Source organism: Kogia breviceps, chromosome 2, assembly GCF_026419965.1.
Source record: "Kogia breviceps isolate mKogBre1 chromosome 2, mKogBre1 haplotype 1, whole genome shotgun sequence".
Taxonomy (NCBI): Eukaryota; Metazoa; Chordata; class Mammalia; order Artiodactyla; family Physeteridae; genus Kogia; species Kogia breviceps.
The window spans coordinates 10,897,766-10,910,067 of record NC_081311.1 but is presented as its reverse complement, the minus strand read 5'-3'; positions in this window follow the sequence as shown (position 1 = coordinate 10,910,067).

Genomic DNA, 12,302 nt, shown 5'->3' with positions numbered 1-12,302 from the left:
TCATGTTTCCTCGGGTACCCTCTGGCACACAGGTGAATGAGACAGACCTGGACCCACTGGGGTTTCCACTCTAGTGTGGGCGGCATATAGCCAACGTGTGACCAGGATGTGGATGGGATAATTTACCCGCATTTGGAGAAATGGAGGCAAAGAGATTGGAGTGTTTGACAGTAGCTGGTGTGGGTGGTGCTAGGGTGACTTTATACAGGGCAGTTGGGGAAGACATTTAAAGTCAGGTGACTATTTAAAATCAGGAGGAGGTGACTTTTAAAATCAGGTCAGGGGACTTCCCTGGTGACGCAGTGGTTAAGAATCCACGTGCTAATGCAGGGGACCCGGGTTCGAGCCCTGGTCCGGGAAGATCCCTCATGCCGCAGGGCAACAAAGCCTGTGCGCCACAACTGCTGAGCCTGCGCCCTAGAGCCTGTGAGCCACAAGTACTGAGCCCTTGTGCTTAGAGCCCGTGCTCTGCAACAAGAGAAGCCACTGCAATGAGAAGCCCGTGTACTGCAACGAAGAGTAGCCCCTGCTCACTGCAACTGGAGAAAGCCCGTGCGCAACAAGGAAGACCCAACACAGCCAAAAATAAATAAATTAATAAATTAATTAAAAAAAAAATCAGGTCAGAAGAATAAAAGACCTTGGGCAAGTCACGCCGTCTCGTCTCCTGGAGCCTCAGTTTCAGCACCTGTGGGAATGATGGTTCTTTCTTTACAGATCAGATGATACTGTCTATCAATGTAACTCTAAGTTCCATAATCATAAGGTGCTGTTACCAGGTAACAGTGGAGGTGTGGGGAGGTTTGGGCCCTCTCCTAATGTCCCTGATGGGACCAGAAAGAAGGAAGGGCATTTGCTTACCGCCCAGCAGTCTCCTTAGAATCAGAGTTCCTGGCCTGGTGAAGGAGTCAGGCCGTAAACTCAACGCTCTGGCCCCCAGCTCCACCTCCTCCAGGACCAAGGGCTTGGGGTGGGCGTGCAGGCCTTGGCTGCATTGTGCTTTGTGGCCACAAGAGGGCTCACAGCTCCCAAACTTTTCCTCTAATAAATCTTCCTCGCTCTCTTTGTTTCACTGAATGTTTGAAACGAGCGTCAATTATAAGCACTTCCATAATAGCTAAACATTAATTTTAGCATCTTAATTTTGTAAATGTTTAAATGCATTACTCATGCATAGCTGTTCGAATGCAGATGGTTAAATCAGATGATTGCGTTTGTAATCTGCTGGAAGTTTTTCCTTTGAAATTAAACGTCCCTATTAAGAGTTTTCTTTTGCTGTCATCCTCAGTCAACTGTTTGGTTCCATTCTTGGTGGGGATGGTTCTCTCCCCACCATATGCATGTTAGTGCCTTGATTTCCGTTGCCAGATCTGTTAGGCATGTGACGTGTGCATGAGTCCTGCTTAATGATTCGCTCTCTGACCCTGCAGTGTCAAGCTGGAGGTAAGCAAAAAGGAATCTCCAATAACGGTAGCTCTGGGAGTTTGGAAAGCTCATCACTGTGCAATAGAGTTCATGGTTTTCAGGTTGGCACAAGCGGAGGCGGGGGAATTTGGATGCAGTGCCAGCCTTTGCACAGATGGAAAAAAAAAATTCCACGGTCATGGTGACTCCTTCTGTTGACAGGAGGTCAGCAGACGGCCATGAACTTCCCCCTCTTTCCCGCTGCAGTTCCTCTGAGCATTGGTCACAGAGAAGAGCGGTGGGCCCAAGGCAGCCATCATGGGGAGACGTTTCCAGCCCACTGACTCCAGAAGCATTTGATCATCGTCCTTGGCCGCTGCACGGCCATCACTTGTGATAAGGACCTTGTCACCTGGAGGGCATTGGAACCTCAAGTCTTAAGCCCTCCTGAGTAGAGGGGACCTTTTCACAAGGCTGTTGACTCTGGCGCCAAGGAAGAAGGCTTCAAGAGCAGTCTCCATCATTAAACCTGAACCATCTCCTGAAGAGACATGCTGGTTCGCCTCTATCTTGGACCCCTCGCCAGCTGTTTTCATTCTGGGCTCGCTGATCTTCAGGATCTCTGTCGACCTGGCAAGGGGTGGATCTGTACAAGTTGACCTCGGCAGCTGTTGTGGACGGCGTGGATTTGGGAGGAAAAGGAGGGGCATCCCGCGTTGTGTGCGTCTTGGTGGCAGAGAAGATTCTGCCAGAGATTCTAGAAGCTGAACGATGGTTTGTCCCTGGTCCAGACTCAGCCACTCTGATGCCCCACCTGAGAGTATGATACACCGATGGAGGGACACTGGGAAGTGACTCAGAGCCCACAGGGTGCAGCTGAGGGTCCAGGGATAGAGTCCTAACCGATTGTTCTTTGGTGTGTGGGCACCGTGTGTTTCTTGCTGCTTGGATCTCAGTTGTTCATGCTTATTTTTGTTTTTTTGAGTCTGGTTCTTTGTCTTCTCTGTCGATGTTATCAAATCCATTCAAAGAATTGTTGCTAAGAACTTTGGTTTCCTCTTCTTTCCCGAAACCCTTGATTGATGTAGCTATGGAGAGAGCAGCTCATCTTCTTCACTCTCAGTTCTTTTGTTTTCACCTGAGACTGTTTTCTTTTTTCTGCACGTGCTGTGGGCCCAGGCTCCCCAGAGTGTTTTCATCTCACGCAAATCATTTCCTGAAGCTAAAACCACTTTCCCAGCACTCAGCGAACCTGCCAGCCAGCCCCACTCCCGGCTCTCCCTGGATGGCTGCTGCTCCTCTTCCTAGAAACTCAGTGCTTGGGACCGTGGATTTTCTGGCCAGTCCCTGGGTTCAGCTCCAGCCTCTGCTATTTACTCCTGTGTGACTACGGTTCCAATTCTTAGTTTCTTGGTGTCTCAAATTCCTCATCTGAAAAATGGGCATAGTAATGGTCTGTAGCTTATACAGTTGAAATAAGAATTATATTCATGAAGATATGTAAAGTGCCTAGGCCAGTGCTTGGCACACAGTGAGTGCTCGGTCGATCGCAGTAGCTCTTGTTATTATTGCCTTTGTCTATTTGTTAGGAGGCTTCACTGACGGGGTGGATGTGACGTGTTCAGCGTAGTTCCTGGCACATCGTAGGTGCTCAGCTGTCGTTATTATTATTGTCCTTCATCTGATGGACTATTTCTCATCCTTCAGCTGTGGGTCAACTCACCTCTGACCTAACTTGCTGACCTTATCTGCTGTTGGTCGGCAAATGTCCCGACCTTCCTTGCTGTTGTTTGAACTTAGCCCCAAAGGAGCAAGTGGGAAGAATGAAGAGATGTAGGTTAGGGCTGGCAATTCAGATGTGATAGGGAAAGCCTGCAAATCAACATGGGCTCCCCTTGGCTGGTGGCACTTTCCTTGGGACGGGCCCGTGATTCCAGTTTAATGGGAAAAATCAATTCACAGGTACCGTGGAGGTGTTGTACGATCAGACCCCCGTCCTTTGTGAGCACCCCTGGTTTTCTGGGGTTTGTATTTGTTTCTCTGATGTCTTCATGTTTATTTTCCTTCCCCCACCTCCTTCTCTCTCCTTGGGATTTAGTACAGTTTTGGTTGGAAAATTGCTGCCCGTGTGGGAGGGTTTGAGGGAAAGGTTTGTGTCCAGGGACGGGAGAGTAGCACGTTTTAAAGGCAGGCCATGGTGGCTGCAGGAAGACAGAGGTGAGGGGCCTCGGGCGGAGTGGGGGAGGGGAAGAACTGGGCTCTGCCCAGGATGGTGCCTTCTTCCTCCTCGTCCGCATCCCTGTCCACCCCGTTCTTCTCGCAGCCCGTGGCCCTCCCCACCCACTGTTTTCAAATACTTTCTTGGTAGGAGAGGAGTCTGGCTAGAACTGTCTATTGAAAGGACCATCTCTGCATTCTAGGGATCTTCAAAGCCAGGGATGTTGATGCTTTAGGCTAATATCAGGCCAGTAGGGAGAAGAGTTCGGCCAGGCAGGCACATATTTTGAACAAGATGGAATCTGTCTACAACCTTTGCCTGGATACTCTCTGAGAATTCCCACCCATGCACGATCCTTCTCCTTTAAAAATATTCCTTAACAAATACTATTGCACCCATAAAGATGCTAACAGTAATAATGCCAACACAAACATATCTTGAGCATTTGTCATATTCTATGTGCTGTCAGCATTCTGGATGCGTTTTTTCCCAGGTAACACCCTATAGGTCGTCTCATTATTTGCATTTTGCAGAAAAGGAAACTGAAAACCACATAGGCAGTAAAATGTAGAGCCAGTATTTAATATCAGATAAGCTCTTAGAAACCTAACTCGTGGTAAGAAATTGACATGAATTTTTTATTAAAGTATGCCTCATATCTGGTAATTATTTTTCTAGACCAGTTTTCTCAAGTTTGGAGGACTAGTTAAAACACAGAACATTGGGCTCTATTCCACAGTTTTTGATTCAGTAGATCTGGGGTGGTGGGCCAGAGAATTTGTACTTCTAACAAGTTCTCAGGTGATGCTGTTCCTGCTGGTTCAGAGACCACATGTTGAGAACCACTGTCCTAGACCAACTGATGGCTGTGCATTGATTGGAAATGTTCAACTATAAAAGCATTGTCAATGTAGACTCAACTTGCAGAGATTCTGATCATGTGACTAGGGCTAAGATGTCAGTCTGCACAAAAAAGATAAGGTCTTGTCAGCGAATCCACAGCATGCAGAGTTATGAAGAAGAGGTTTAAACTATAAGAAAAGAAACTGCTCTCTGGCAATCACAGGTGGGCTAAGTACAAACCAATAATTTATCAGGAGGTTGTTTCCCTAAAAGGTGCCATAAATTGTGCCGTTGGTGGCATTAAATAGCACTGACCCACAAAATGAGAAAGTTACTTGTTTTACAGTTCTCTTTCTGTTCCAGTGATGTCAATGAGAGAGCTTTAGTTTTGTGCTTTTTCCTTTTACACCTCTCAGAAATGCTCTTTAATTTCCTTTTTCAACAAAGCCTCAAGATAGGGCACAGTAACCAGAATTTAATACACTTTGTTTTTATTGAAGTGCTTTATTTTATTTTTAACTCATATATACCCTATTTAAACAGCTTGGCACAGATTGTGAAGACAGACCGCGTTGGCTTTAACCGGTTCTGCCTGTTACCAACTGTGGGCAAATTTCTGAACCTCTCTGTGCTTCAGTTGCCCCAGTTTTTGTTGTTATTTTTTTTTTGCGGTACGCGGGCCTCTCACTGCTGTGGCCTCTCCCGTTGTGGAGCACAGGCTCCGGACGCGCAGGCTCAGCGGCCATGGCTCACGGGCCCAGCCACTCCGCGGCACGTGGGATCTTCCCGGACCGGGGCACGATCCCACGTCCCCTGCATCGGCAGGCGGACTCTCGACCACTGTGCCACCAGGGAGGCCCGCCCCAGTTTTTAACAAGGGTAAATAGTCTCTGCTTCAGTGTTTTTATAAGAATTGAATGAGTTAATATTTATAAAGCACTTAGAAGATTGGAATATCAAAAGTGCTATATAAGTACTTGTAAATAAATACATGAGTAAATAATTCACAGAGGTATGAAAAATATTGTCTTAAAGCAATTAGAGGGCAGAGAGGGTGCGCTAGAAACTGGACGCTGCCATGCCCCTCTCAACCCTTGCCAGGCGTCGCAAATGCAAGGTAGCCACAGCAATAGTTGAGACTTAATACTTAAGACAAAGATCCTTTGTCCGGTCCAGCCACTCCAGCAGGCCCAGAAGGGGGCTCAGGGTGAATGAAGTGTGGCCTGGCAGCAGCTCTGGTCAGGGCAATGCCCGCAGTGGTGGGACCGGTCAGGGAGGCTGAAGGAGGGCAGTTGAGGCTCCTGCCCAGACTGGCCATCACTGTTTTGTCCTCATTCACTAAGGGTCCTGAGGGAGCAGCGGTCCACTGTCCACTCACGGCCAAGCGATGGGAGTGTCTAAGGACACTGGAAGTGGAGGTGTTGGGGCTATGAGGCCCATGGGATGGGCACCCAGGTCAGGGGGGTACTGTGGGGCCAGACAGGCCCTGGGTCCACGTGTCTGCTCCTCATTAGCCAGCCCTTTGACATTCAGCCCTCCTGACCAAAACCCAACTGCATCTTGTCCACCGTCTTGCCGTAGTGCAGGCTTCCCTTAGTTACCAGGGACCTTGTTTAATAAAAAGTGGATCCAGAGCCAGTGTTCCCAGAGAATCTCATTCAGTAGGGCATCTGCATCTTTAATCAGCACATGTGTGATTCTGATACTTCCAGAAATCCTGCTCTGTCTCTATTTTTTTTTTTTTTTTGGCTGTACCCTGTGGCTTTCGGGATCTTAGCTCTCTGACCAGGGATCAAACCTGGGCCCTCAGCAGTGAAAGAACGGAGTCCTATCCATTGGACTGCTAGGGAATTCCCTTCTGTCTCCTTTTAAAGGGGGATGTTCCTTTGTCTTTATTGTTTTAGAATTTTCTGTGTAATTTTTTTGCTGGCACCATGTCCCTTTTGAAAGGAAGAAAGTGAAAAAATGCTGCCAGATAGATATGAGTGATGGCATTAAAATGAAGGATAAATTTATAAAGTGCAGGGAGCTTTGAAAACATTAAGTCACTTTCTGCATTTGACCTTTTCATTCCTTGCATCTTATGAAAAATTAGATAAATTGCTCTTAGGTTATTAAGCAGAAAGTTATGTGTGCCTAAAATCTTTAGCCAAAAAAAAAAAAAATCAGAGCTTTTATGCTTTTATTATCCTATATTAAAAAGTTTAACCCAATATGAGTTTCTGTGCCAAAGTATTGAAATAGGAAGCCTGGAGTGTTAGGATATTACAACCCAGATTTTTGTTTGTTTGTTTACATCCAGTGGAAAGTGTACTCCATGGCGCTTGCAATTTAGAAAAAGTCAGTTGCCGAAAAAGAACACATTGTCAGGCACAGAGAAGAGGAATTGAAAACAGATGAGAATGGAAATGAGAGCAAAATGGTAAACAGTATTACCTTTGAGGGATGCCGTGAATCATTGCTGTGCATGGTTCGTTGGTTGATGGAAAAACACCAAGATGGGAAATTCTTCCAGCGGGGGATTTTTTTTTTCACTGTGGTAAAATAGGTATAACATAAAATTTACCATTTAAATCATTTGTAAATGTGCAGTTTTGTGACATTCAGTGCGTTCTCATTGTTATATAACCATCACCAATATCCATCTCCAGAATGTTTTCATCCTCCCAGACCAAAACTCCATACCCATTAAACCCTAATGTTTGATTCTTCTCCCCACCCCGAGACAATGCTACTCTCCTCCCCATGAATTTGACTAGTCCTGGTACCTCTTATTGTAAGTGGAATCATATACTTGTCTTCTTGTTTTGGCTTATTTCACTTAGCATCATGTCCTCAAAATTCGTCCATGTTGTAGCAAGTGCCAGCCTTTCTTTCTTTCTTAAGGCTGAATAATATTCCATTTTATGTATAATCACAGTTGGTTTATCCATTCATCTGTCTGTGGACAGTTGAGTGGTTTCCATCTTTTGGCTATTGTCAATAATGCTGATGTAAACATTGGTGTACAAGTCCTCCAGCAGGGGATTTTAATAATAAAAAGCAATGACCCTTTCCCACCTCCCCCTGGCAAGTCTGGTCTGACATTCCAGAACTGGCAAGGCTGCAGCTGCTTGAGTGACACTCAAATTGAGATACACTGAGTGAATGGCTGAAATCCCAGAATCACTGGCCAAGCTCTTCCTAATTTCTCTGGAGGCTGAGTTTGCTCATGCAGTCTGTCAATTTAGAAGCTGGCTAGTGGGAAGCAGCCGCATGGCGCAGGGAGATCAGCTCGGTGCTCTGTGACCACCTAGAGGGGTGGGATAGGGAGGGTGGGAGGCAGGGAGACGCAAGAGGGAAGAGATATGGGAACGCGTGTATATGTATAACTGATTCACTTTGTTGTAAAGCAGAAACTAACGCACCATCGTAAAGCAATTATACTCCAATAAAGATGTTAAAAAAAAAAAAGTTCTCACATTTGTCCCCACAAGGAGAATGTGGGGAATGGTCCTCAGCCTATTCCCTTTGAAGGCAGTTTTCAAAGTCCTTGACCTCCTGGGAGCAGTGGTGGGTGGTCACACAAGAGCACCTGCTTTAAAGGACGCCTCTTTCTTGGTTCTGACACCTTTTGGGTGCCTCTGCCTCACTCCTCCCTTTAAAACTGGCTGGCAGAAGTGCTCCCCTCCGGCACTTCCCGGGAGGTCGGGCTGTTTTCAAATTCAGTCTTTGAAAAGGGCTTTGAGGATAAAAGGGGGGGGGGTGCCTCCTCTTCATGCTGCTCCCCCCTTAATTTAATCTTGTCTTGCAGGCTCTCCCTAAAACCAGCCTTCTGTCCCCACCCTGCAGCGATGGTGGGAGCCGTCAGCTAAGATGCTGCTACACCTGTCCTGGCAGCCCTCCTGCTCCTGGAGTGTGGCCTCGCTTACACCCCAGAGGCTGCACAGCCTTCCTCCCAGAATGATCCCCTTGGCCCTTCAGCCATTTCTCTCCGTCTTTTCCAAACTCATCTCACTGGCTTCGAACTTGTGCAATGGGGAAACCAGCTCTGCCAGGGCACGGATAATCCGGATCATTGAAATAGACTCTTTGAAGCACAAACCTGGACAACGCTCATGATTCTTATTTGAAGTCTTTCAGAAACCGCATAGCATCCTTAGGTTCTGTTTTGTTTTGTTTAACATCTTTATTGGAGTATAATTGCTTGACAATGTTGTGTTAGTTTCTGCTGTATAACAAAGTGAATCAGCTATACATATACATATGTTCCCATATCTCCTCCCTCTTGCGTCTCCCTCCCATCCTCCCTATCCCACCCCTCTAGGTGGTTGCAAAGGAGCTGATCTCCCCGTGCTATGCGGCTGCTTCCCACTAGCTATCTATTTTACATTTGGTAGTGTATATGTCACTGCTACTGTCTCACTTCGTCCCAGCTTAACCTCCATCCCCCATCCTCAAGTCCATGCTCTACATCTGCATCTCTATTCCTGTCCTACCCCTAAGTTCATCAGAACCTTTTTTTTTTTTTAGATGCCATATATATGTGTTAGCATATGGTATTTGTTTTTCTCTTTCTGACTTATTTCACTCTGTAGGACAGACTCTAGGTCCATCCACCTCACTACAAATAACTCAATTTCGTTTCCTTTTATGGCTGAGTAATATTCCATTGTATATATGTGCCACATCTTCTTTATCCATTCATCTGTTGATGGACACTTAGGTTGCTTCCATGTCCTGGCTATCGTAAATAGAGCTGCAATGAACATTGTGGTACATGACTCTTTTTGAATTATGGTTTTCTCAGGGTATAGTCCCAGTAGTGGGATCGCTGGGTCGTATGGTAGTTCTATTTTTAGTTTTTTAGGGAACCTCCATACTGTTCTCCATAGTGGCTGTATCAATTTACATTCCCACCAACAGTGCAAGAGGGTTGCCTTTTCTCCACACCCTCTACAGCATTTATTGTTTGTAGATTTTTTGATGATGGCCATTCTGACCGGTGTGAGGTGATACCTCGTTGTAGTTTTGATTTGCATTTCTCTAATAATTAGTGATGTTGAGCATCTTTTCATGTGTTTGTTGGCAATCTGTATGTCTTCTTTGGAGAAATGTCTGTTTAGGTCTTCTGCCCATTTTTGGATTGGGTTGTTTGTTCTTTTAATATTGAGTTGCATGAGCTGCTTGTATATTTTGGAGATTAATCCTTTGTCAGTTGCTTCATTTGCAAATATTTTCTCCCATTCTGAGGGTTGTCATTTTTCTTGTTTATGGTTTCCTTTGCTGTGCAAAAGCTTTTAAATTTCATTAGGTCCCATTTGTTTATTTTTGTTTTTACTTCCATCTCTCTAGGAGGTAGGTCAAAAAGGATCTTGCTGTGATTTATGTCATAGAGTGTTCTGCCTATGTTTTCCTCTAAGAGTTTTATAGTGTCTGGCCTTACGTTTAGGTCTTTAATCCATTTTGAGTTTATTTTGTGTGTGGTGTTAGGGAGTGTTCTAATTTCATTCTTTTACATGTAGCTGTCCAGTTTTCCCAGCACCACTTATTGAAGAGGCTGTCTTTTCTCCACTGCATATTCTTGCCTCCTTTATCAAAGATAAGGTGACCATATGTGCGTGGGTTTATCTCTGGGCGTTCTGTCCTGTTCCATTGATCTAGATTTCTGTTTTTGTGCCAGTACCATACTCTCTTGATTGCTGTAGCTTTGTAGTATGGTCTGAAGTCAGGGAGCCTGATTCCTCCATCTCCGTTTTTCTTTCTCAAGATTGCTTTGGCTTTTCAGGGTCTTTTGTGTTTCCATACAAATTGTGAAATTTTTTGTTCTAGTTCTGTGAAAAATGCCAGTGGTAGTTTGATACGGATTGCCTTGAATCTGTAGATTGCTTTGGGTAGTATAGTCAGTTTCACAATGTTGATTCTTCCAATCCAAGAACACAGTATATCTCTCCATCTGTTGGTATCATCTTTAATTTCTTTCATCAGTGTCTTATAGGTTTCTGCATCCAGGTCTTTTTTCTCCTTAGGTGGGTTTATTCCTAGGTATTTTATTCTTTTTGTTGCAGTGGTAAATGGGAGTGTTTCCTTAATTTCTCTTTCAGATTTTTCATCATTAGTGTATAGGAATGCAAGAGATTTCTGTGCATTAATTTTGTATCCTGCTACTCTACCAAATTCTTTGATTAGCTCTAGTAGTTTTCTGGTAGCATCTTTAGGATTCTCTATGTATAGTATCATGTCATCTACATACAGGGACAGTTTTACTTCTTCTTTTCTGATTTGGATTCCTTTTATTTCTTTTTCTTCTCTGATTGCTGTGGCTAAAACTTCCAAAACTATGTTGAATAATAGTGGTGAGAGTGGGCAACCTTTTCTTTTTCCTGATCTTAGAGGAAATGCTTTCAGTTTTTCACCATTGAGAATGATGTTGGCTGTGGGTTTGTCATATAAGGCCTTCGTTATGTTGAGGTAGGTTCCCTCTATGCCTAGCTTCTGGAGAGTTTTTAATCATAAATGGGTGTTGAATTTTGTTGAAAGCTTTTTCTGCCTCTAGTGAGATGATCATATGGTTTTTATCCTTCAGTTTGTTAATATTGTTAATAGTGATTAAAGGGATATCTGGCTGCCCTGCCTTGTGGGATCACTGAGACTTTGTCCTGTTATTAACCTTCTGCTTCAACTCACCAGGACAAAACCAAAAGAAACTCTTCTGGGTTGTTGGCATCTCTATTTTGCTTTCTCTCTGTGTAGATTAAGGATGTTGTTGTTGTCTAGATCTACTGATGATGAACTTAAAAGGGGGGGAGGGCTGTTACCTTACTACTTGGACAAAGGTTGGGAAGAGGGGAGATATGGCACCCATTCTCATTAGCACCCTTGGCATGGAGAAGGGGAAAACATCTTGTGAATATCACTTATTACTCAAGTGTCAGAACATTTTGTGTCCTAGAAAATTATCAAACAGACCTGTGGGGCTTCCCTGGTGGCGCAGTGGTTGGGAGTCTACCTGCCGATGCAGGGGACACGGGTTCGTGCCATGCCCCGGTCCGGGAGAATCCCGTGTGCTGCGGAACGGCTGGGCCCGTGAGCCATGGCCGCTGGGCCTGCGCGTCTGGAACCTGTCCTCCACAGCGTGAGAGGCCGCAGCGGTGAGAGGCCCGCATGCCGCAAAAAGTAACAACAACAACAATAAAAAAACCAGACCTGTGAATTGAATGAGGAGCTTCAGGTAAAGTGGGAAGGGCCCATCTTTGTCCTGGTGATATCACTCTCTGCTACTGTCCCTTGCTGACAACTCCTGGTCACGCACGTGGATTGCTAGAGGCTAAGGAGAGAGGGGGGAATCATTCTGGAATGGAGTTTTATTCTACGGCTGATGGATGGACAGAATAGCCACCCTCAGCTATCCTTGCCAGTGCTAGTGCCATTGACTGTAACCCTTAGTCATTGGCTTCTTGCTTCGTGGGAGTTGATCTCGCTCACTAAACTTTTGTAGCCCCTATACCTCTTTCTCCCCCACATATCCCTCAACAGTGCTTGGCACATGGTAGATATTTGGCAAACACTCTGTGATTGATATAAGAGATTTTACTGATTCACTTAGGTCTCGATGACAGAAAAAAATCCTAATCAAACTGTCTTAACCAAAACCAGGAATGCTGTGGTTTAGAGAAGTGGGAAGTTCAAGTATTAGTACCTTTAGGCCTAACATCTTCCAGGGCCTCTTACAATGTCAGTGGGGCCTGATCTCTCTAAATCTTATCCCTTTTCTCCATACTAGCGTCATTTGCAGGATCTTTGTGGTGAAAGGGGCCAGCTGCAGTCCCACCTCCTCCAAGGTCTAAGTTGAAGCAAG